This window comes from Mustelus asterias, unplaced genomic scaffold (genome assembly GCF_964213995.1).
Source record: "Mustelus asterias unplaced genomic scaffold, sMusAst1.hap1.1 HAP1_SCAFFOLD_74, whole genome shotgun sequence".
Taxonomy (NCBI): domain Eukaryota; kingdom Metazoa; phylum Chordata; class Chondrichthyes; order Carcharhiniformes; family Triakidae; genus Mustelus; species Mustelus asterias.
Window position 1 is genome coordinate 1,028,023 of NW_027590134.1, and position 23,262 is coordinate 1,051,284.

The window sequence follows — 23,262 nt, forward strand, 5'->3', positions numbered from 1 at the left end:
AGGCTAAAAAGATGTGTATTGTCTCCAGACAAGACAGCCAGTGAAACTCTGCAGGTCCACGCAACTGTGGGAGTTACAAATAGTGTGACATGAACCCAATATCCCGGTTGAGGCCGTCCTCGTGTGTGCGGAACTTGGCTATCAGTTTCTGCTCAGCGACTCTGCGCTGTCGTGTGTCGCGAAGGCCGCCTTGGAGAACGCTTACCCGAATATCAGAGGCCGAATGCCCATGACCGCTGAAGTGCTCCCCAACAGGAAGAGAACAGTCTTGCCTGGTGATTGTCTAGCGGTGTTCATTCATCCGTTGTCGCAGCGTCTGCATAGTTTCCCCAATGTACCATGCCTCGGGACATCTTCTCTAGTGCTCCAATGGAACTCATGCACCCCTCTTGACGACACAGTGCTCACTATCTTTACTTGTACTCTTACTATTTCCTTTAGACTGTTTGCCATTTTATGCGTGTGTGTTGCACACAATCACAAACCTCCCTTTTGGTTTTTTTTGCCATCTGCCGTTCTCCGTAGCATTTTCTTAAAGTCTTCGATCATATTTGTAACTTTCACCAGTGCTGATGAAAGGATGTTGATCTGAAAGTTTAAACCTGGTCACTATTTACCCCCGCAGGTGCATACTTGTTGTGTACATCCAGATTTTCAAAATTAAGTTTGTACTTCCAGCATTCATATTTTTTGATGTCTGCAGGCACGTTAGGGACGTTTTTTGCACAGAGGGTGGTGGGGGCCTGGAATGCACTGCCAAGTAGGGTGGTGGAGGCAGGCACGCTGACATCGTTTAAGACTTACCTGGATAGTCACATGAGCAGCCTGGGAATGGAGGGATACAAACGATTGGTCTAGTTGGACCAAGGAGCGGCACAGGCTTGGAGGTCCGAAGGGCCTGTTTCCTGTGCTGTACTGTTCTTTGTTCTTTGTTAACAGGAGTTTTCATGGAGGTGTTCAAAATCATTGGCAGCTTTAATAGAGTAAATTGGCATAAATTGTTCCTGTTACATGAGGACACTGATTCATTATGATTTGTTAAAAAAGTAACGATATTGTGAGCAAACACATGTTAACTTACATAGGTCGCTAGTTTCTGTGAATCCTGAATACGCTGTCTAAAAAACTGGGGAATCTAATGCAACATTTTTTCAAAGAGCAGTTGGAGAAAAAACGTTTTAAAGGGCGAATTTTAGGGCATAAAGAGGAAATGGGACGGATTCGCTACGAAATCTCTGGCAGAATTCCGATGAGTTTAACTATAACCCCATATGCTGTATTATTCCATGAAATGGTGGGCAGTGTAACCCAAGATGCGCCGCGAACGTGAAGACGGTCTATCTCATTCAGAATGATCCGCACTGCGCAGGCGTCGGGAGGCTCCGCCCCGGAGGCCGCCTGTCTGCGCGGAGCAGCTCCCGGAAGCTGAGCGGAACTGTGCAGGCGGAACAGCGGCGAGTCTCAGCGGCTCTCAGAGCCCGAATCAAAGCCGCCGGGCTCGGCGGACGTGCGGCGAGGGAGCCGGGGGAGCGGCACCATGAAGCGGATGGTGCAGCGAGGCCATCCTCACCGCCCCATATGGAACAGTGTGAGTGAGAGGAAACAGAGAGCAGTGGTTAATGGTTGTGTTTCAGACTGGAGGAAGGTTTCCAGTGGAGTTCCCAGGGCTCGGTGTTAGGAGCCCTGCTCCTCCTGATATATATTAATGACACACACCTTGGTGTACAGGACACAAGCTCAACATTTGAGTGATATATATAAATGATTTGGAAGAAGGTGTAACTGGTGTAATCAGCAAGTTTGCGGATGACACGAAGATGGCTGGACTTGCGGATAGCGAAGAGCATTGTCGGGCAATACAGCAGGATATAGATAGGCTGGAAAATTGGGTGGAGAGGTGGCAGATGGAGTTTAATCCGGATAAGTGCGAAGTGATGCATTTTGGAAGAAATAATGGAGGGAGGAGTTATACAATAAATGGCAGAGTCATCAGGAGTACAGAAACACAGAGGGACCTAGGTGTGCAAGTCCACAAATCCTTGAAGGTGGCAACACAGTGGAGAAGGTGGTGAAGAAGGCATACGGTATGCTTGCCTTTATAGGACGGGGTATAGAGTATAAAAGCTGGAGTCTGATGATGCAGCTGTATAGAACGCTGGTTAGGCCACATTTGGAGTACTGCGTCCAGTTCTGGTCGCCGCACTACCAGAAGGACGTGGAGGCGTTAGAGAGAGTGCAGAGAAGGTTTACCAGGATGTTGCCTGGTATGGAGGGTCTTAGCTATGAGGAGAGATTGGGTAAACTGGGGTTGTTCTCCCTGGAAAGACGGAGAATGAGGGGAGATCTAATAGAGGTGTACAAGATTATGAAGGGTATAGATAGGGTCAACAGTGGGAAGCTTTTTCCCAGGTCGGAGGTGACGATCACGAGGGGGTCACGGGCTCAAGGTGAGAGGGGCGAAGTATAACTCAGATATCAGAGGGACGTTTTTTACACAGAGGGTGGTGGGGGCCTGGAATGCGCTGCCAAGTAGGGTGGTGGAGGCAGGCACGCTGACATCGTTTAAGACTTACCTGGATAGTCACATGAGCTGCCTGGGAATGGAGGGATACAAACGATTGGTCTAGTTGGACCATGGAGCGGCACAGGCTTGGAGGGCCGAAGGGCCTGTTTCCTGTGCTGTACTGTTCTTTGTTCTTCATTTCCACACGCCACCAAACTTGGAGGCATTGGCAGCTGTGAGGAGGAAAGTGGGAAACTTCAAAAGGACACAGGCAGCTTGGTGGAATTGGAGACAAGTGGCAGTGGGGAAAGTTCCACCACCGATTGCCCTGCAGCTGCCCCTGGGCAGCATGCCCACTCTCAGTGCCTGGGCAAGTCAGTGTGTTGGATAGAGCGCTTTCTGGGTGCAGAGAATTATTTTTATTCATTCATGTGATATGTGCGTCACTGGCTTGGCCAGCATTCATTGCACTAATTACCTTTGAACTGAGTGGCTTGTTAGGCCATTTCAGAGGGCATTTAAGAGTCAAACACATTGCTGTGTGTCTGGAGTCACATGTAGGCCAGAAGAGGCAGATTTGCTTGTCGAAAGGGACATCAGTGAATCAAGTGGGTTTTTATGACATGGCCATCATTAGACCTTTAATTCCAGTTGTTTATTGAGCTCAAATGTCACTCTCTGTTGTGGTGATATTCAGGTCCCATTGCATTATTCTGGATCACTGGTCCAGTGACAATACCACTACACCATTAATTCCTCATGTGGGAATTAATGCCTGCTGCCATTCACAGACATCAGTAAGTGTATTATTGCAAGTCAATTGTCAGAGAGCTGAAACATGAACTCTGTTTCTCTCTGACCTGCCTGACCTGTTGAGTCATTCCAGAATTTTCACTTTGTTTCAGATGTTCAGTGTCCACATGATTTTACCGGTGAAATATTGCAGCTGTTCAGAAAACTGAGGCCTGAAATAGACAAATGAAGAACCCTTTGGAATGAAGGTGGATGTTCTGTGAAGGTACGTTCTTGTTGGCTGGCTGTGAACTGGAGTGTTGATGAAGGAAAAGCTGATGGGTTTAACCCTGAGTTCATTTGAGACCAGTCGAGCCCAAACATTTCTCATCAAAATTTCCTGTACAGGAACAGAGACTGGCAGAGACATTGCACTCTCATATAAAATAAGTAATGGATAGCAAATCAGTTCTGCACTCATATGCAGTATCAAACTTGTGTTAATTTCACACTGAAATACTGGAACAGAGCCTAACAGACAGTGAGTTAGTCCCACATTGACATCAAATCAGAACATAAGAAGCAGGAGCAGCAGAAGGCAATTTGTTCTTTAGGGTTGCCCCACCACTCGGTAAGATCATGGTTAATGTGATTATGGCCTCAACTCCATTTAATTGCCTGCCCCATAACCCTGTCTCTCGTGTAGATCAAAACTCTTTCTAACTTAGGATGGAATCTATTAAATTCCACAAATTAAGTACATTTTGAGAGGAGAAATTTCTTCTCATCTCCATCTTAAGTGGGACATACTTTATTTTTAAACTGTGTCCTCTTGTTTTAATTTTGCCCACAAATGAAAACATTCCTCTCAATATCTACCCTGTCCAATTCCCTCAGATCCTTCAATGTTTCAATCTGATCATCTCTCATTCTTCTCAACTTCTGAGATCGGCTCATTGATTGAACTTTCCTCAGAAGATATCTCAGCAATCAGCCGAGTGAATCTTCACTGCTTCCAATACAAGTATTTCCCTCTTTAAATCAGAGAAAACCTTTAAACTCAGCAATATCATGTATTTGTAGCAACATTTCCCTACTTTGATACTCCACATATATACTTATTACAGTTATTTCCTTCTTTTCTGGATCAATCTGCTGTATCTCCCTCTCTATTTAAATAATGTTCTGCCTTCCCATCCTTCCCACTGAAGTGGAAAGTCTCACATTTTCCTGCATTGTATCCTACCTGACAAATTTGTGTCCATTCACTTAACCTCGCTATATCTCCTTACAGACTCTTTGTGTCCTCCTCACAACCTACTTCCCCACCTATTTATGTATTGTCTGAAAATTTGGTGATGGTCTGTCCCTTCACCTGGGCCATTAGTACAGATTGTAAATAGCTGAGAACCCAGCACTGATCCATGTGGCTCTCTGCAAGCAGCAGTTTGCTAAGCTGACAGTGACCCACTTCCATGCAGTAAGAGAGACTGACAGACAGTGAGATAATTTCACACATTATTATTGATAGATAGGGAGTGAATTACACATTCAGATGCGGTAACAGATTGCCACAACGGTAATTGCAAACATAAATCCAGTGATGGTGATTAAAGGTTAGAGAATCAATTCCACACTAACATACAGTAACACAGACAGAGTTAATTCCACATTCAATTCTACTGAGCAAGAGTTAATGCTACATTCATACACAATAACCAAGACTGACAGTTAATTCCATTCTCACATGCTATAACAGCGATGAACAGAGAGTTAATGTCCCACTCACATTCAGTAATAGTGAATAACAAATACAGATTTAATTCCATCCTCGCATTCACTAATATAGACGAACTGATGTAATTCCATACTGAAACACATGAACAGAGAATGGCTGACAGCGTTAATTCCACACTCTCACACAGTAATAGATTGAGAAAATGTTAATTCCACACTCATGCACAGTAATAGATTGAGAGAGAGTTAATTCCACATTCAGACACACTAATCGATTGAGAGAGAGTTAATTCCACACCCACACACAGCATTAGATTGAGAGGGAGTTATTCTATGTTCCCACACAGTTATAGATTCAGAAAGAGTTAATTCCACACTGACACTGAAATAGATTGAGAGAGAGTTAATTCTACATTCTCACACCGTAATAGATTGAGAGAGAGTCAATTCCACATTCACACACAGGAATAGATTGAGAGTTAATTCCATGCTCTCACACAGCAACAGATTGAGAGGGAGTTAATTCCACACGTACACGCAGTAATAGATTGTGAGAGAGTGAATTCCACACTGACACAGGAATAGATTGAGAGTGAGTTAATTCAATGCTCACACACAGTAATAGATTGAGAGAGAGTTAATTCCACACTTTCACACAGTAATAAATTGAGAGAGTTAATTCCACACTCGGACACAAAAATAGATTGAGAGAGTTAATTGCACACGGACACAATAATAGATAGAGAGAGAGAGTTAATTCCACGCTGCCTCACGGGAGACTGCTGAGTAAAATAAGGGCCCATGGTATTCGAGGCAAGGTACTAACATGGATTGACGATTGGCTGTCAGACAGAAGGCAGAGAGTTGGGATAAAAGGTTCTTTCTCAGAATGGCAACCGGTGACAAGTGGTGTCCCGCAGGGTTCAGTGTTGGGGCCACAGCTGTTCTCTTTATATATTAACGATCTAGATGACGGGACTGGGAGCATTCTGGCCAAGTTTGCCGATGATACAAAGATAGGTGGAGGGGCAGGTAGTATTGAGGAGGTGGGGAGGCTGCAGAAAGATTTAGACAGTTTAGGAGAGTGGTCCAAGAAGTGGCTGATGAAATTCAACGTGGGCAAGTGCGAGGTCGTACACTTTGGAAAAAAGAATAGAGGCATGGACTATTTTCTAAACGGTGACAAAATTCATAATGCTAAAGTGCAAAGGGACTTGGGAGTCCTAGTCCAGGATTCTCTAAAGGTAAACTTGCAGGTTGAGTCCGTAATTAAGAAAGCAAATGTAATGTTGTCATTTATCTCAAGAGGCTTGGAATACAAAAGCAGGGATGTACTTCTGAGGCTTTATAAAGCACTGGTTAGGCCCCATTTGGAGTACTGTGAGCAATTTTGGGCCCCACACCTCAGGAAGGACATACTGGCACTGGAGCGGGTCCAGCGGAGATTCACACGGATGATCCCAGGAATGGTAGGCCTGACATACGATGAACGTCTGAGGATCGTGGGATTATATTCATTGGAGTTTAGGAGGTTGAGGGGAGATCTGATAGAAACTTACAAGATAATGAACGGCTTAGATAGGATGGACGTAGGGAAGTTGTTTCCATTAACAGGGGAGACTAGGACGCGGGGGCACAGCCTTAGAATAAAAGGGAGTCACTTTAGAACAGAGATGAGGAGAAATTTCTTCAGCCAGAGAGTGGTGGGTCTGTGGAATTCATTGCCACAGAGGGCTGTGGAGGCCGAGACGTTGAGCGTCTTCAAGACAGAAATTGATAAATTCTTGATTTCTCGAGGAATTAAGGGCTATGGGGAGAGAGCGGGTAAATGGAGTTGAAATCAACCATGATTGAATGGTGGAGTGGACTCGATGGGCCGAATGGCCTTACTTCCGCTCCTATGTCTTATGGTCTTATGGTCTTAATAGATTGAGGGAGAGTTAATTCCACATTGGCACACAGTAATAGATCGGAGAGAGAGATAATATAGGGCTAAACGGGGTCACAAAAAATCATTGCCCAGCAGGATTAAGGAAAATACCAAGGCTTTTTATACATATATAAAGAGCAAGAGGATAGCCAGGGAGAGGGTTGGCCCACTCAAGGACAAAGGAGGAAATCTATGCGTGGAGCCAGAGGAAATGGGTGAGGTATTCAATGAGTTCATTGTGTCAGTATTCACCAAAGAGAAGGACTTGGTGGATAATGAATCTGGGAAAGGGTGTGTCGATAGTTCGAGTCATGTTGAGATCAAGTGTTGGGGTTCTTGAGGAATATTAAGGTAGACAAGTCCCCAGGGCCTGATGGGACATACCCCAAAATACTGGGAGAGGCAAGGGAGGAAATTGCTGGGGCCTTGAGAGAAATTTTTGTATCCTCACTGGCTACAGGATTTACTGCCACTTGGAAATTAGTGGATGTATTTGCGAGAGGCAATATAGTTTTGTGAAGGGCTGGTCATGTCTCACTAACTTGATCGAGTTTTTTGAGGAAGTGACGAAGATGATTGATGAGGGTAGGGCAGTGGATGTTGTCTACATGGACTTCAGTAAGGCCTTTGACAAGGTCCCGCATGGCAGAATGGTGCAGAAGGTGAAGTCGCAAGGGATCAGAGGTGAGCTGGCAAGGTGGATACAGAACTGGCTTGGTCATAGAAGACAGAGGGTAGCAGTGGAAGGGTGCGATTCTGAATGGAGGACTGTGACAATTGGCGTTCCTCAGGGATCAGTGCTGGGACCTTTGCTGTTCGTAATATATATATATAACTGATTTGGAGGAAAATGCAACTGGTTTGATTAGTTAGTTTGCGAACAACACAAAGGTTGGTGGATTTGCTGATAGCGATGAGCACCATCAGAGGATACAGCAGGATATAGATAGGTTGGGGGCTTGGACGGAGAGATGGCAGATGGAGTTTAGTTTAATCCAGACAAATGTGAGGTAATGCATTTTGGATGGTCTAATACAGATAGGAAATATACAGTCAATGGCAGAACCCTTAGGAGTATTGATAGGCAAAGGGATCTGGGTGTACAGGTATATAGGTCACTGAAAGTGGCAATGTAGGTGGAGAAGGTAGTCAAGAAGGCATACGGCATGCTTACCTTCATCGGCCGGGGGATTGAGTTTAAAAATTGGCAAGTCATGTTGCAGCTTTATAGAATCTTAGTTAGGCTGCATTTGGAATATAGTTTTCAATTCTGGTTGCCACACTCCCAGAAGGATGTGGAGACTTTGGAGAGGGTACAGCAAAGACTTACCAGGATGTTGGCTGGTATGGAGGATATTAGCTGTGAGGAGAGGTTGGAGAAACTTGGTTTGTTCTCTCTGGAACGACAGAGGTTGAGCGGCGACCTGATGGAAGGCTACAAGATTATGAGGGGCATGGACAGAGTGGATAGTCAGAAGCTTTTTCCCCAGGGTGGAAGAGTCAATTACTGGGGGGCATTGGTTTAAGGTGCAAGGGGCAAGGTTTAAAGGAGATGTATGAGGCAAGTTTTTTACACAGAGGGTGGTGGGTGCCTGGAACTCACTGCTGGGGAAGGTGGTTGAAGCAGATACAATAGTGAGTTTTATGGTGCGTCTGGACAAATACATGAATAGGATGGGAATAGTGGGATATGGTCCCTGGAAGGGTCGGGGGTTTTAGTTCAGTTGGGCAGCAAGGTCGGTGCAGTGCCGAAGGGCATGTTCCTGTGCTGTAATTTTCTTTGTTCTTTGTTCTTAATTCCACACTGACACACAGCAATAGATTGAGAGAGAGTTAATTCCACACTGACACACACTAATAGATTGAGAGAGAGTTAATTCCACATTCATGCACAGTAATAGATTGGGAGTTAATTCCACGCTCACACACAGTAATAAATTGAGAGAGAGTTAATTCCACACACTCACACTAAGTGATAGAGAGGGAGTTAATTCCACACACAATACTAGAATGAGAGAGAGTTAATTCCACACTCTCACATAGTAATTGAGAGAGAGTTAATTCAACACTCTCACACTGTAATAGATTGGGAGAGAGTTAATTCCACATTCACACACAGGAATAGATGCAGAGTTAATTCCATGCTCACACACAATAATAGATTGAGACAGAGTTAATTCCACACTGACACACTGTAATAGATCGAGGGAGAGTTAATTCCACATTCATGCATAGTAATAGATTGAGAGTTAATTCCACACTAACACACAGTAATAGATCAGAGAGAGAGTTATTTCCACACTCTCGCACTGTAATAGATTGAGAGTTAATTCCACACACACACACACACACACACACACACACACACACACACACACACACACACACACACACACACAGTAATAGGTTGAGAGTGTGTTAATTCCATACTCACATACAGTATGAGATTGAGAGAGAGTTAATTCCACACACTCATACACTAATAGATTGCGAGAGACTTAGTTGCACTGTCACACTGTAATAGATTGAGACAGTTAATTCCACACTGACACACAGCAATAGATTGAGAGAGAGATAATTCCACACTGACGCACAGCAATAGATTGAGAGAGAGATAATTCCACACGTACACACAGTAATAGATTGAGAGCAAGAATTACACACTCTCACACAGTTATAGATTGGGAGTTAATTCCACACTGACACACACTAATAGATTGAGAGAGAGATAATTCCACATTCCCACACTAATAGATTGAGAGAGTTAATTCCACACTGCCACACAGTAATAGATTGAGAGAGAGTTAATTCCACACTGATTCAATCTATTGCTGTGTATCAGTGTGGAATTAACTCTCAACCTATTGCTGTATGAGTTAATTCCACACTTTCACACAGTAACAGATTGAGAGAGAGTCAATTCCACACTCAAACACAGTAATAGATTGGGAGTTAATTCCACACTCACACATAGTAATTGATTGAGAGAGTTTTAATTCCTCACTAACACACAGTAATGGATTGTGAAAGAGTTCATTGCACTGTCGCACCGTAATAGATTGAGACAGTTAATTGGACACTGATGCACAGTAATAGATTGAGAGAGGGTTAATTCCACACTATCTATTGGATCTCATGGGATAAAGGGGGAGGTGGCTAGATGGGTGGAGAACTGGCTTGGTCACAGAACACAGAGGTGGAAGTGGAAGGGTCTTTTTCAGGCTGGAGGCCTGTGACTAGTGGTGTTCCGCACGGCTCTGTATTGGGACCTCTGCTGTTTGTGATTTATATAAACGATCTGGAAGAAGGTGTAACTGGGGTGATCAGTAAGTTTGCGGACGACACAAAATTGGCAGGACTGGTACGTAGGACAGCTGAGGAACAGTGGAGGATTTTTAAGGAGATTTTTTAAGTACTCAGCAAACATATATTCCGGTGATAAAGAAGGACTGTAAGAAAAAGGATAACCGGACGTGGATAACGAAGGGAATAAAGGAGAGTATTAAAATAAAATCAGATGCGTACAGAGTGGCCAAAAATAGTGGAGAATTAGTGGATTGGGAAAGCTTTAAAGAAAAACAAAGAACGACTAAGAAAGCGATTAAGAAAGGAAAGATGGATTATGAAACTAAACTAGCTCAAAATATAAAAAATGATAGTAAAAGTTTTTACAAGTATATAAAAAGGAATAGAGTGGCTAGAGTGAATGTTGGACCCTTGGAAGATGAGAGGGGGGATTTAATAGTGGAAAACGAGGAAATGGCTGAGACTTTAAAGAAGTCCTTTGTGTCGGTCTTCACGGTGGAAGACACAAATAGTTTGCCGAATATTAGAGATCGAGAGTTGGTGGGAGGGGGGGTCCTTAATACAATTACTGTTACTAAGGAGGTGGTGCTTGGTAGACTAATAGGACTGAAGGTAGACAAGTCCCCGGGCCCGGATGGAATGCATCCCAGGGTACTGAAAGAAATGGCTGAGGTAATAGCAGATGCGTTAGTGGTAATTTATCAAAATTCGCTGGACTCTGGGGTAGTGCCGGCTGACTGGAAAACAGCTACTGTTACGCCGCTGTTTAAAAAAGGAAGTAGACAAAAGGCGGGTAACTACAGGCCGGTTAGCTTAACGTCCGTAGTTGGGAAGATGCTAGAGTCCATTATTAAAGAGGAAATAACAGAGCACCTGAATAAGAATGGTTCGATCAAGCAGACGCAGCATGGATTCATGAAGGGAAAGTCGTGTTTGACGAATCTACTGGACTTTTATGAAGATGTCACTAGTGCGGTTGACAGAGGGGAACCGGTGGATGTGGTGTTTTTAGATTTCCAGAAGGCGTTCGATAAGGTGCCTCACAAAAGGTTGCTGCAGAAGATTGGGGTACACGGAGTTAGGGGTAAGGTGTTGGCGTGGATTGGGGATTGGCTATCTAACAGGAAGCAGAGAGTTGGGATAAATGGGTGCTTTTCTGGTTGGCAGTTGGTGACCAGTGGCGTGCCGCAGGGATCGGTGCTGGGGCCTCAATTGTTTACCATTTACATAGATGATCTGGAGGAGGGGACTGAATCTAGGGTATTCAAGTTTGCTGATGACACGGAGGTGAGTGGGAAAGCGAATTGCGTGGAGGACGCGGAAAGTCTGCAGGGAGATTTGGATAGGCTGAGCGAGTGGGCGAGGATCTGGCAGATGGAATATAACGTTAGCAAATGTGAGGTTATCCACTTTGGAAGAAATAATAGTAAATTGGAATATTATTTAAATGGAGAAAAATTACATCGTGCAACTGTGCAGAGGGACCTGGGGGTCCTTGTGCACGAATCGCAAAAACTCAGTCTGCAGGTGCAGCAGGTGATCAAGAAGGCGAATGGAATGTTGGCCTTTATCGCGAGGGGGATAGAATATAAAAGCAGGGAGGTCTTGCTGCAACTGTACAAGGCACTGGTGAGGCCGCAACTGGAGTACTGTGTGCAGTTTTGGTCCCCTTATTTGCGAAAGGATATATTGGCCTTGGAGGGAGTGCAAAGAAGTTTCACCAGATTGATACCGGAGATGAGGGGTGTAGCTTATGAGGAGAGATTAAACAGATTGGGTCTGTCCTCATTGGAGTTTAGAAGGATGAGGGGTGATCTTATAGAGACATATAAGATAATGAAGGGGCTGGATAGGGTAGAGGTGGAGAGATTCTTTCCACTTAGAAGGGAAACCAGAACTAGAGGGCACAGCCTCAAAATAAGGGGGGGCCGGTTCAGAACAGAGTTGAGGGGGAACTTCTTCTCTCAGAGGGTAGTGAATCTCTGGAATTCTCTGCCCATTGAAGTGGTGGAGGCTTCCTTGTTGAATATGTTTAAATCACGGGTAGATAGTTTTCTGATCGATAAGGGAATTAGGGGATATGGGGAGCAGGCGGGTAAGTGGAACTGATTCGCTTCAGATCAGCCATGATCTTGTTGAATGGCGGGGCAGGCTCGAAGGGCCAGATGGCCTACTCCTGCTCCTATTTCTTATGTTCTTATGTTCTTGCAGATAGTGAGGAGCATTGTCAGAAGCTACAGAAGGATATAGATAGGCTGGAAATTTGGGCAAAGAAATGGCAGATGGAGTTCAATCCTGATAAATGCGAAGCGATGCATTTTGGTAGAAATAATGTAGGGAGGAGCTATACGATAAATGGCAGAACCATAAAGGGTGTAGATACGCAGAGGGACCTGAGTGTGCAAGTCCACAGATCCTTGAAGGTGAGTCACAGGTGGAGAAGGTGGTGAAGAAGGCATATGGCATGCTTGCCTTTATAGGACTTTATAGAGTATAAAAGTTGGGGTCTGATGTTGCAGATGTATAGAACGTTGGTTCGGCCGCATTTGGAATACTGCATCCAGTTCTGGTCGCCACACTACCAGAAGGACGTGGAGGCTTTGGAGAGAGTACAGAGGAGGTTTACCAGGATGTTGCCTGGTATGGAGGGGCTTAGCTATGAGGAGAGATTGGGTAAACTGGGGTTGTTCTCCCTGGAAAGACGGAGGATGAGGGGAGACTTAATAGAGGTGTATAAAATTATGAAAGGCATAGATAGGGTGAACGGTGGGAAGCTTTTCCCCAGGTTGGTGGTGACGTCCACGAGGGCTCATAGGTTCAAGGTGAAGGGGGGGAGGTTTAACACAGATATCAGAAGGACATATTTTACACAGAGGGTGGTGGGGGCCTGGAATGCGCTGCCAGGCAAGGTGGTGGAGGCGGACACACTGGGAACGTTTAAGACTTATCTAGACAGCCATATGAACGGAGTGGGAATGGAGGGATACAAAAGAATGGTCTAGTTTGGACCAGGGAGCGGCACGGGCTTGGAGGGCCGAAGGGCCTGTTCCTGTGCTGTATTGTTCTTTGTTCTTGATACACAGCAATAGACTGAGAGTTAACTCCACACTGACACACAGTAATAGATTGAGAGAGAGATCATTCCACATTCCCACACAGTAATAGAATTAGAGAGTTAATTCCACACACACACACAGTAATAGATTGAGAGAGTTAATTCCACACACACACACAGTAATAGATTGAGAGGGAGTTAATTCCATTGCACTGTCACACCGTAATAGATTGAGACAGTTAATTGGACACTGACACACACTAATAGATTGACACAGAGAGTTAATTTCACACTGACATAATAGATTGAGAGAGAGATAATCCACATTCAGACTCAGGAATAGATTGAGAGTTAGTTCCAGGTTGTCATACAGTAATAGATTGAGAGAGAGTTAATTCTACAAAGACACACTGTAATAGATTGAGAGTGCGTTAATTCCACACTCTCACACAGCAATAGATTGAGAGAGCGTTAATTCCATAGTCTCACACTGTAATAGATTGAGAGTTAATTCCATATTCACACACAGTAATTGAGAGATAGTTAATTCCACACTGACGCACAGTAATAGATGGAGAGGGAATTAATTCTGGACTGACACACTAATAGATTGAGAGAGAGTTAATTCCACACACACACAATAATAGATTGAGAGAGAGTTAATTCCACACCGACACACAGTAACAGAGTGAGAGACCGTTAAAATCCGTTATAATATATAAAATGAAGAAGAGTGGCAAAAGTAAACATTGGTTCTTTAGAGGACGAGAAGGGGGATGTAATAACTGGAAATGAGAAAATGGCCGAGGCATTGAACAGGTATTTTGTGTCGGTCTTCACAGTGGAAGACACAAATAACATGCCAAAAATTAATGACAGGAAGGCTATGGCAGGTGAGAACCTAGAAACTATCATCACGAAAGAGGTAGTGTTGGGCAAGTTTTGGGGGCTAAATGTAGGCAAGTCTCCTGGTCCTGATGGAATGCATCCCAGGGTACTAAAAGAGATGGCGGGAGGAATAGCAAATGCACTAGTGGTAATTTATCAAAATTCGCTGGACTCTGGGGTGGTTCTTGCGGATTGGAAAACAGCAAATGTGACGCCACTGTTTAAAAAAGGAGGTCGACAAAAGGCAGGTAACTATAGGCTGGTTAGCTTAACTTCTGTAGTAGGGAAAATGCTTAAATCTATCATCAAGGAAGAAATAGCGAGACATCTGGATATAAATTGTCCCATTGGTAAGACGCAGCATGGGTTCATAAAGGACAGGTCATGTTTGACTAATTTTTGGAATTCTTTGAGAACGTTACATGTGCAGTGGACAATGGGGAACCTGTGGATGTGGTGTATCTGGATTTCCAGAAGGCATTTGACAAGGAGCCGCACCAAAGACTGCTACATCAGATAAAGTTGCACAGTGTTATGAGTAATGTATTAGCATGGATAGAGGACTGGTTAACTAACAGAAAGCAAAGAGTGGGGGTAAGTGGGTATTTTTCTGGTTGGCGATCATTGACTAGTTGTGTGCCTCAGGGATCAGTGTAGGGACCGCAATTGTTTACGAATTACATAGATGATTTGGAGATGGAGACCAAATGTAGTGTGTCAAAATTTGCAGATGACACTCAGATGGGTGGAAGAGCAAAGTGTGCAGAGGACGCTGAAAGTCTGCAAAGGGATATAGATAATCTCAGTGAGTGGGCGGGGGTCTGGCAGATGGAGTACAATGTTGGTAAATGTGAGGTCATCGATTTTGGTTGGAATAACAGCAAAATGGACTATTATTTAAATGATTAAAAATTGCAACATGCTGCTGTGCAGAGGGACCTGGGTGTCCTTGTGCAGGAATCTCAAGGAGTTGGTTTGCAGGTGCAGCAGTTAATTAAGAAGGCAAATGGAATTTTGTCCTTCATTGCTAGAGGGATGGAGTTTAAAAACAGCGAGGTTATGTTGCAGCTGTATAAGATGCTGGTGAGGCCACACCTGGAGTACTGTGTACAGTTTTGGTCTCCTTCCTTGAGAAAGGATATACTGGCATTGGAGGGGATGCAGAGAAAATTCAATAGGTTGATTCCAGAGTTGAGAGGGTTGGCTTATGAGGAGAGACTGAGTCGACTGGGGCTATACTCGTTGGAATTGAGAAGAATGAGGGGAGATCTTATAGAAACATATAAGATTATGAAGGGAATAGACAAGATAGAAGCAGGTAAGTTGTTTCCACTGGCGGGTGAAACTAGAACTAGGGGGCATAGCCTCAAAATAAGGGGAAGCAGATTTAGGACTGAAGTGAGGAGGAACTTCTTCACACAAAGGGTTGTGAATCTGTGGAATTCTCTGCCTAGTGAAGCAGTTGAGGCGACCTCATTGAATGTTTTTAAGGCAAGGATAGATACATTTTTGAACAGTAAAGGAATTAAGGGTTATGGTGAGCGGGTGGGTAAGTGGAGCTGAGTCCACAAAAAGATCAGCCAAGATCTTATTGACTGGCGGAGCAGCCTCGAGGGGACAGATGGCCTATTCCTACTCCTAGTTCTTATGTTCTTCATCCCACACTCATACACAACAAATGATTGTGAGAGAGTAAATTTCACACACACACACAGTAATAGATTGAGAGAGAATTAATTCCAGACTGCCACACAGTAATACACTGAGAGAGTTATTTCCACTCTCGCACACATTAATAGATTGAGAGAGTGTTAATTCTGCACCGACACACAGTAATAGATTGAGAGGGAGTTAATTCCACACTGACACACAGTAATATGTTGAGACAGAGAGGTAAATTCATACTGACATACAGTAATAGATTGAGAGAGAGATAATTCCACACTCGTACAAAGAAAATTACAGCACAGGAACAGGCTCTTCGGCCCTCCAAGCCTGCACCGACCATGCTGTCTGACTCAACTGAAGCCCCCTACGCTTCCGGCGACCATATCCCTCTATTCCCATCTCATTCATGTACTTGTCAAGACGCCCCTTAAAAATCACTACCGTATCCGCTTCCACTCCCTCCCCCGGCAACGAGTTCCAGGCACCCACCACTCTCTGTGTAAAATATCTGCCTCGTATATTTCTTTTAAAACTTGCCCGTCGCACCTCAAACCTATGCCCCCTATTAATTGACTCTCCCACCCTGGGAAAAAGCTTCTCACTATCCACTCTGTCCATGCTTCTCATAAGCTTGTAGACTTCTATCAGGTCTCTCCTCAACCTCCGTCACTCCAGTGAGAACAAACCAAGTTTCTCCAACCTCTCCTCATAGCTAATGCCCTCCATACCAGGCAGCATCCTGGTAAATCTTTTCTGTACCCTCTCCAAAGCCTCCACACCCTTCTGGTAGTGTTGCGAACAGAATTGAACACTATATTCCAAGTGCGGCCTCACTAAGGTTCTATAAAGCGTCAACATGACTTGCCAACTTTTAAACTCAATACCCCGGCCGATGAAGGCAAGCATGCCGTATGCCTTCTTGACTACCTTCTCCACCTGCATTGCCACTTTCCGTGACCTGTGTACCTGTACACCCAGATCCCTTTGCCTATCAATACTCCTAAGGGTTCTGCCATTTACTGTATATTTCCTATCTATTAGACCTTCCAAAATGCATTACCTCACATTTGTCCGGATTAAACTCCATCTGCCATCTCTCCGCCCAAGTCTCCAACTGATCTATATCCTGCTGTATCCTCTGATGGTCCTCATTGCTATCCACAAATCCACCAACCTTTGTGTCGTCTACAATCTTACTAATCAATCCAGTTACATTTTCCTCCAAATCATTTATATATATTACAAACAGCAAAGGTCCCAGCACTGATCCCTGAGGAACACCACCACCCCAAGCAATAGATTGAGAGACTGTTAATCCCACAGTCACACACAATGAATGATTGAGAGAGAGTGAATTCCATACCGTCACACAGTAATAGATTGAGAGGGAATTAATTCCACACTCTCACAAACTAATAGATTGAGAAAGTTAATTCAACACACACACACTGTAATAGATTGAGACAGAGAGCTAATTCCACAGTGACATACAGTAATAGATTAAGAGGGAGATATTCCACACTCTCTCTGTTTTGGATTGCGAGAGAGATAATTCCACACTGAGACACGGTAATAGATTGAGAGAGTTAATTTCACATTCACACACACTAATAGACTGAGAGAGTTAATTCAACACACACACACTGTAATAGATTGAGACAGAGAGCTAATTCCACTGTGACATACAGTAATAGATTGAGAGAGAGAGAATTCCACACACTCACACAGTTATAGATTGAGAGAGAGTTAATTCCACACTCATACAAGTAATAGATTGAGGGACCGTTAATCCCACAGTCACACACACAAATGATTGAGAGGGAGTGAATTCCACTCCGACACATAGTAATAGATTCAGAGAGAGTTAATTCCAGACTGACACACAGTAATAAATTGAGAGAGTTATTTCCACTCTCTCACACAGTAATAGATTGAGAGAGAGTTAGTTCCACACTCAGACACACTAATCGATTGAGAGAGTTATTTCCACACCCATACACATCAATAGGTTGAGAGAGAGTTATTCTATGTTCCCACACAGTAATAGATTCAGAAAGAGTCAATTCCACACTGACACAGTAATAGATTGAGCGAGAGTTAATTCCACATTCACACACAGGAATAGATTGAGAGTTAATTCCATGCTCTCTCACAGCAACAGATTGAGAGAGCGTTAATTCCACACGTACACACAGTAATAGATTGAGAGAAAGTTAATTCCACACTGACACAGGAATAGATTGAGGGAGAGTTAATTCCACACTGACACAGGAATAGATTGAGGGAGAGTTAATTCAACACTCTCTCACAGTCAGAGATTGAGAGTTAATTCCACACTCTCACACAGTAATAGATTGAGAGGGAGTTAATTCCACACTGACACACAGTAATAGAGTGAGAGAGAGAGATAAATCGACACTCTCACACAATAAAAAATTGAGAGAGAGTGAATCCACACAGACGCACAGTAATAGATTGAGAGAGTTTATTCCACACTGAGACATAGTAATAGATTGAGAGAGAGTTAATTCCCCACACACACAGAAATAGATTGAGAGTTAATTCCACACTGACGTGCAGTAATAGATTGAGAGATAATTCCCCACACACACAGAAATAGATTGAGAGTTAATTCCACACTGACGTGCAGTAATATGTTGAGACAGAGAGGTAATTCCACACTGACATACAGTAATAGATTGAGAGAGAGATAATTCCACACTCACACAGGTGATAGATTGAGGGACCGTTAATCCCAGTCACACACACAAATGATTGACAGGGAGTGAATTCCACTCCGACACATAGTAATAGATTCAGAGAGAGTTAATTCCAGACTGACACAGTAAGAAATTGAGAGTTATTTGCACACACACACACACTGGCACACACACACACTGGCACACACACACACTGGCACACAGTAAAAGATTGAGAGGGAGTTAATTCCCCGCTCAGACACAGTAATAGATTGAGATATAATTCCACAGTGACACACGGTAATTGATTGAGAGAGAGTCAATTCCACATTCACACAATGTAACAGATTGAGAATTAATTCCACAGTGACATCGAGTAATAGATTGAGAGACAGTTAATTCCACATTCATACAAGTAATAGATTGAGAGACCGTTAATTCCACACTCTCACACAATAACAGATTGAGAGTTACTTCCTCACTCACACACAATGATCGATTCAGAATTAATTCCACACTCTCTCTCAGTAATAGATTGAGAGAGTTACTTCCACACTCTCTCACAATAATAGATTGAGAGAGAGTTAATTCAACACTGACACACACAAATAGATTGAGACAGGATTAATTCCGCACCCCCACACAATGATCGATTGAGAGAGAGCTAATTCCACACTCTCACGATGAAGCTCAGTGAATCAACACATACATTTTCAACTGGGCCATTGTCACATTGTCTAATTTGGTAAAGACGGCATATTTGTGTCTGGTGGCTATGTACCTGGCTGGCATCCCATTCAACTCAACTTTGAAAGTCTCCCATTTGTCAACCACTGTTTTATCCTCGCAATTTGCCTCATTTGCCACATTTTGCCCTCACTTAATCTATCTGTTTCCTTTTGAAGCCTCCTTACGTATACTTCACAATTAATTTCTTATCTATCTTTATGCTGTTGTTTTGTTTCTTAAAGACTTGATTAGTTGTAAGTATTCACATTCCAACCATTATTCATGTAAATTGAGTTTGTGTCTTTATATGCTCTGTTTGTGAACAGAATTCCCACTCACCTGAAGAAGGGGCTTGCAGCTCCGAAAGCTTGTGTGGCTTTTGCTACCAAATAAACCTGTTGGACTTTAACCTGGTGTTGTTAAACTTCTTAATTTGGTAAAGCCAGAAGTACAGTACTTATTTACTATCTCTGCCATACCCTCTGCTGCAGTGAGCAGTTTACCCTGCTTGGCCCTTATGAACCCCACTCTATCCTTCACTAATCCTTTACAATTAATATGTTTGAAGAAGATGTTATGATTTGTATTAGCGCAGCCTGCTAACATTTCCTCATGCTTCCTCTTCATTATTCCAGCCTTAGCCCCTCTCCTGCATTTAGAGCTGTTTTTCCTGATTTCTATTGCTATTATTATTCCAGCATGCATCATATGCCTCTTTTTTTCTTCCTTATTTTCTTGTCAATAACCTTAGACATCCAGGATACCCCAGCTTTGGACACTGCATATGTGTGTCTGGTAGCTATGTACCTGGCTGGCATCCCATTCAACTCAACTTTGAAAGTCTCCCATTTGTCAACCACTGTTTTATCCTCACAATTTGCCTCATTTGCCACATTTTGCCCTCACTTAATCTATCTGTTTCCTTTTGAAGCCTCCTTACGTATACTTCACAATTAATTTCTTATCTATCTTTATGCTGTCAGCAAATTTAGCAACGGTACCTTCAGTCCCTTCATCCAAGTAATTTTTATAAATTGTAACAATTTGTAGCCCCAGCATGAATACACCACTCATCAGATCCTGCCACCCAGAAAAATAACCATTTGTGCTCACTCTTTTTCACCTGTTAGCTAGCCAACCATCAATCCATGCCAAAATGTTACGCCCAAAACCATGAATGTTTATTTTACACAATAACCTTTGATCTGGCACTTTGGCAAATGTCTTCTGGAAATGTAAGAACCGGTTCCCCATTCACAGCACATGGGCCTCTTTCAAAAAACTCCAATAATTTAGTTAAACATGATTTCCCTTTCAGAAAACCATATTGACTCGAGCTGATTGCCTTGTATTTTTTCCAAGTTGCAGTATCTTTCAGAATGGCTTCGAACATTTTCCCGATGACAGCTGTGTTAGGCTAACAGCCTGTAGTTTCCTGCTTTCTGTCTCCATCCCTTTTTGAATCAAGGTATTACATTTGTTATATTTCAACTGAATGGAACATTCTCCAAAGCCAGGGAATTTTGCAAAATTAAAACAAATGCATCAACTATCTCATTCGCCACTTCTTTCATGTCCTTCACGAGAAGTCCATCCGGACCCAGGAATTTGTCAGCCTGTCGACCCGACAATTTGCTCAATACCACTTTCCCTGTTGATTGGAATTTTCCTGTGTTCCTCCCTCCCTTCCATTTGCTGGTTTACAGCTATTTCTGGGATGTTACTTGTATCCCCTATCGTGAACACCAATGAAAAGCACCTGTGCAATTCATTTGCCAATACCCTGTTTTCCATTATCAATCCCCCAGTTGCACTTTCTATAGAACCAATGCTCACTCTGCTAACTCTTTTCTTGTTTAACTATCTACAGAATCTCTGACTATCCACCTTCATATCACTGGCTACTTGTCAGCTTCAGCTTGGAAATTTCCTGATAAACGGAGCTTTAACAATTGTTTGTGGACAATTCAACATTTCCACCATCCTCTGTAAAGAAGCTTTTTCTGAAATTACCCCTGAAATGCCTCTCTGTCATTTTACGGTGAGGTTCCCCATTCAGAGCCAATAGTTTATCTCTCTGTACCCTGTCAAATTATTCATTGTAAACATCTCACTCACATCATCCCTTAATCTTCCATATTCAGGTAATGACAGGACTTGTCTTTGCAATCTGTCCTCATCATTTGAGTCTGGTATCACTGGTGAAATTCTGTTGCTCCCACTCCAAGGCCAATCTAACCTTCTTGAGGTGTGTTGTCCAGACTGAACGCAGTGATCTAAATGGGGTCTAAACAGAGTTTTCTATAACTGTAGCACTAGTTCCAATTCTTCATATTCTATTCGCTTTGTTACATTATTCTTTACCTTCCTGTCCACTAGCTGATAATGATGTCAGTACACGGCTCTCTGTTCCTCCACAGTTTCTTCCATCTCGCCACAAATATAACCACTCTGCTCTATTACATAACAAGGAAATTTCAAACTTAATGTGTTTCCCAAAGATAATCTGTTACTGCTCCATCACTAATAACGTTTTCCGTTGTTCTTTCAGCCGGTGTAAATCCAGAGAATGGAAGGGAGGAAGGAAAAATCTTGCTGCCTTTTTCCCGAATCCTATTTGATCATCATTCCAACAACAATTGGGTCAGGAAATCGAATTGGTTTTCCTCTGGGTGAATCATAGAATCCCAACAGTGCAGAAGGAGGCCATTCAGCCCATCAAGTCTGCACCAACAACAATCCCACCCAGGTCCGATCCCCGTAACCCCACATAGTTATCCCGCAAATCCCTCTAAACTATGCATCCCGGGACACTAAGTGGCAATTTAGCATGGCCAATCCACCTAACCCGCACATCTTTGGACTGTGGGAGGAAACCAGAGCACCTGGAGGAAACCAAGCAAACACAGGGAGAGCGTGCAGACTCCACAAAGACCGAAGCCAGCAATCAAACCCAGGTTCCTGGCGCTGTGAGGCAGCAGTGCCACCCCATAAACTTCTAATTTGCCCCATTAGGAATCCACCCCATTGGGATTTGAACCCAGGTCTCTGGGTTTCCAGACCAGTACATCCATCCTCTGCCTCTTTCCTCTTCTGAAAGAGGAAAGTGCTCCTGTTTTCTCCCACAGTCTAAAGATGTGCAAGTTGGGTGAATGCTAAATTCTCCCTCAGTGTACCCGAACAGGCGTCGGAGTGTGGCGACTGATGGATTTTCACAGTAATTTAATTGCAGTGTTAAATGTAAGCCTACTTGTGACTAATAAATTATCTTTTAAACTTTCGTTTGTGTCTCCTGTCCTGCAATCCAAACACTGACCCAGAATTCACTCAGCTGCCTTCGCTTTGTGCTGAAAACTGTTATTATTCTGTTATTTTCACAGCTCCTAAATTAGCGGCTGTTTTTCGCGGTAACGGTCCCTTCTCTCAATTCCTGAAATGTTCATTGATTCATCATTTTATTCGCAGTAATTCTCCGCAGGGTAACATTCCGGAGTGGGATTATTACAGAGCGGAATAAGGACAGTGTGAGGATTCGATCCGGCTCCCTGTTTTCTGTGAAGAAGAGTGGGTTCTGATTGAAGACGAAACGGAGTGTTTTCCTTCTGGGAATGCTGTGAACAGGGATTGATTCCCGCCCGGGACAGTTAGAAAGCGATAGGAGAATGAAGCACATTGAAAGAAAATGTTAAAGCCGCGCCTGAGATTGGTGACGGGAAGAGCTGAATAAAAGCAAATCAATAGAAGGGATTTGAAATCTCTGACTGATGACGACATTGATTTGAATTCGCTCCTTTCCCACAATGAAATTGGCGGCTTTTGGAAATGGACAAATTCTCTGCTTCTGCCGGATGTTGTGGGGAAATCCCGCCCTCTTCTGTTTCCAGTGAGCTGATTGGTGAAGAATATAGGCAAATGAGGTGAATAGAGCAGCGGCCAATCAGAGGAGCTGTCAGTTTATAAGAACAGTCAATGCTGGAGAAATTGCTGATTCTTTGTGAAAGTGTTTGTGAGATTG

General features: G+C 43.4%; 1 long non-coding RNA gene across 1 annotated transcript; it reads left to right on the top strand.

Annotated features, from left to right (window-relative positions):
• The first annotated feature begins 1,301 nt into the window (after window positions 1-1,301).
• Window positions 1,302-22,528, top strand: LOC144483486 (uncharacterized). Its single transcript, XR_013496012.1, has 3 exons — window positions 1,302-1,588; window positions 3,409-3,521; window positions 21,799-22,528. It is a non-coding gene; the product is annotated as an uncharacterized LOC144483486 (long non-coding RNA).
• Window positions 22,529-23,262: the final 734 nt, after the last annotated feature.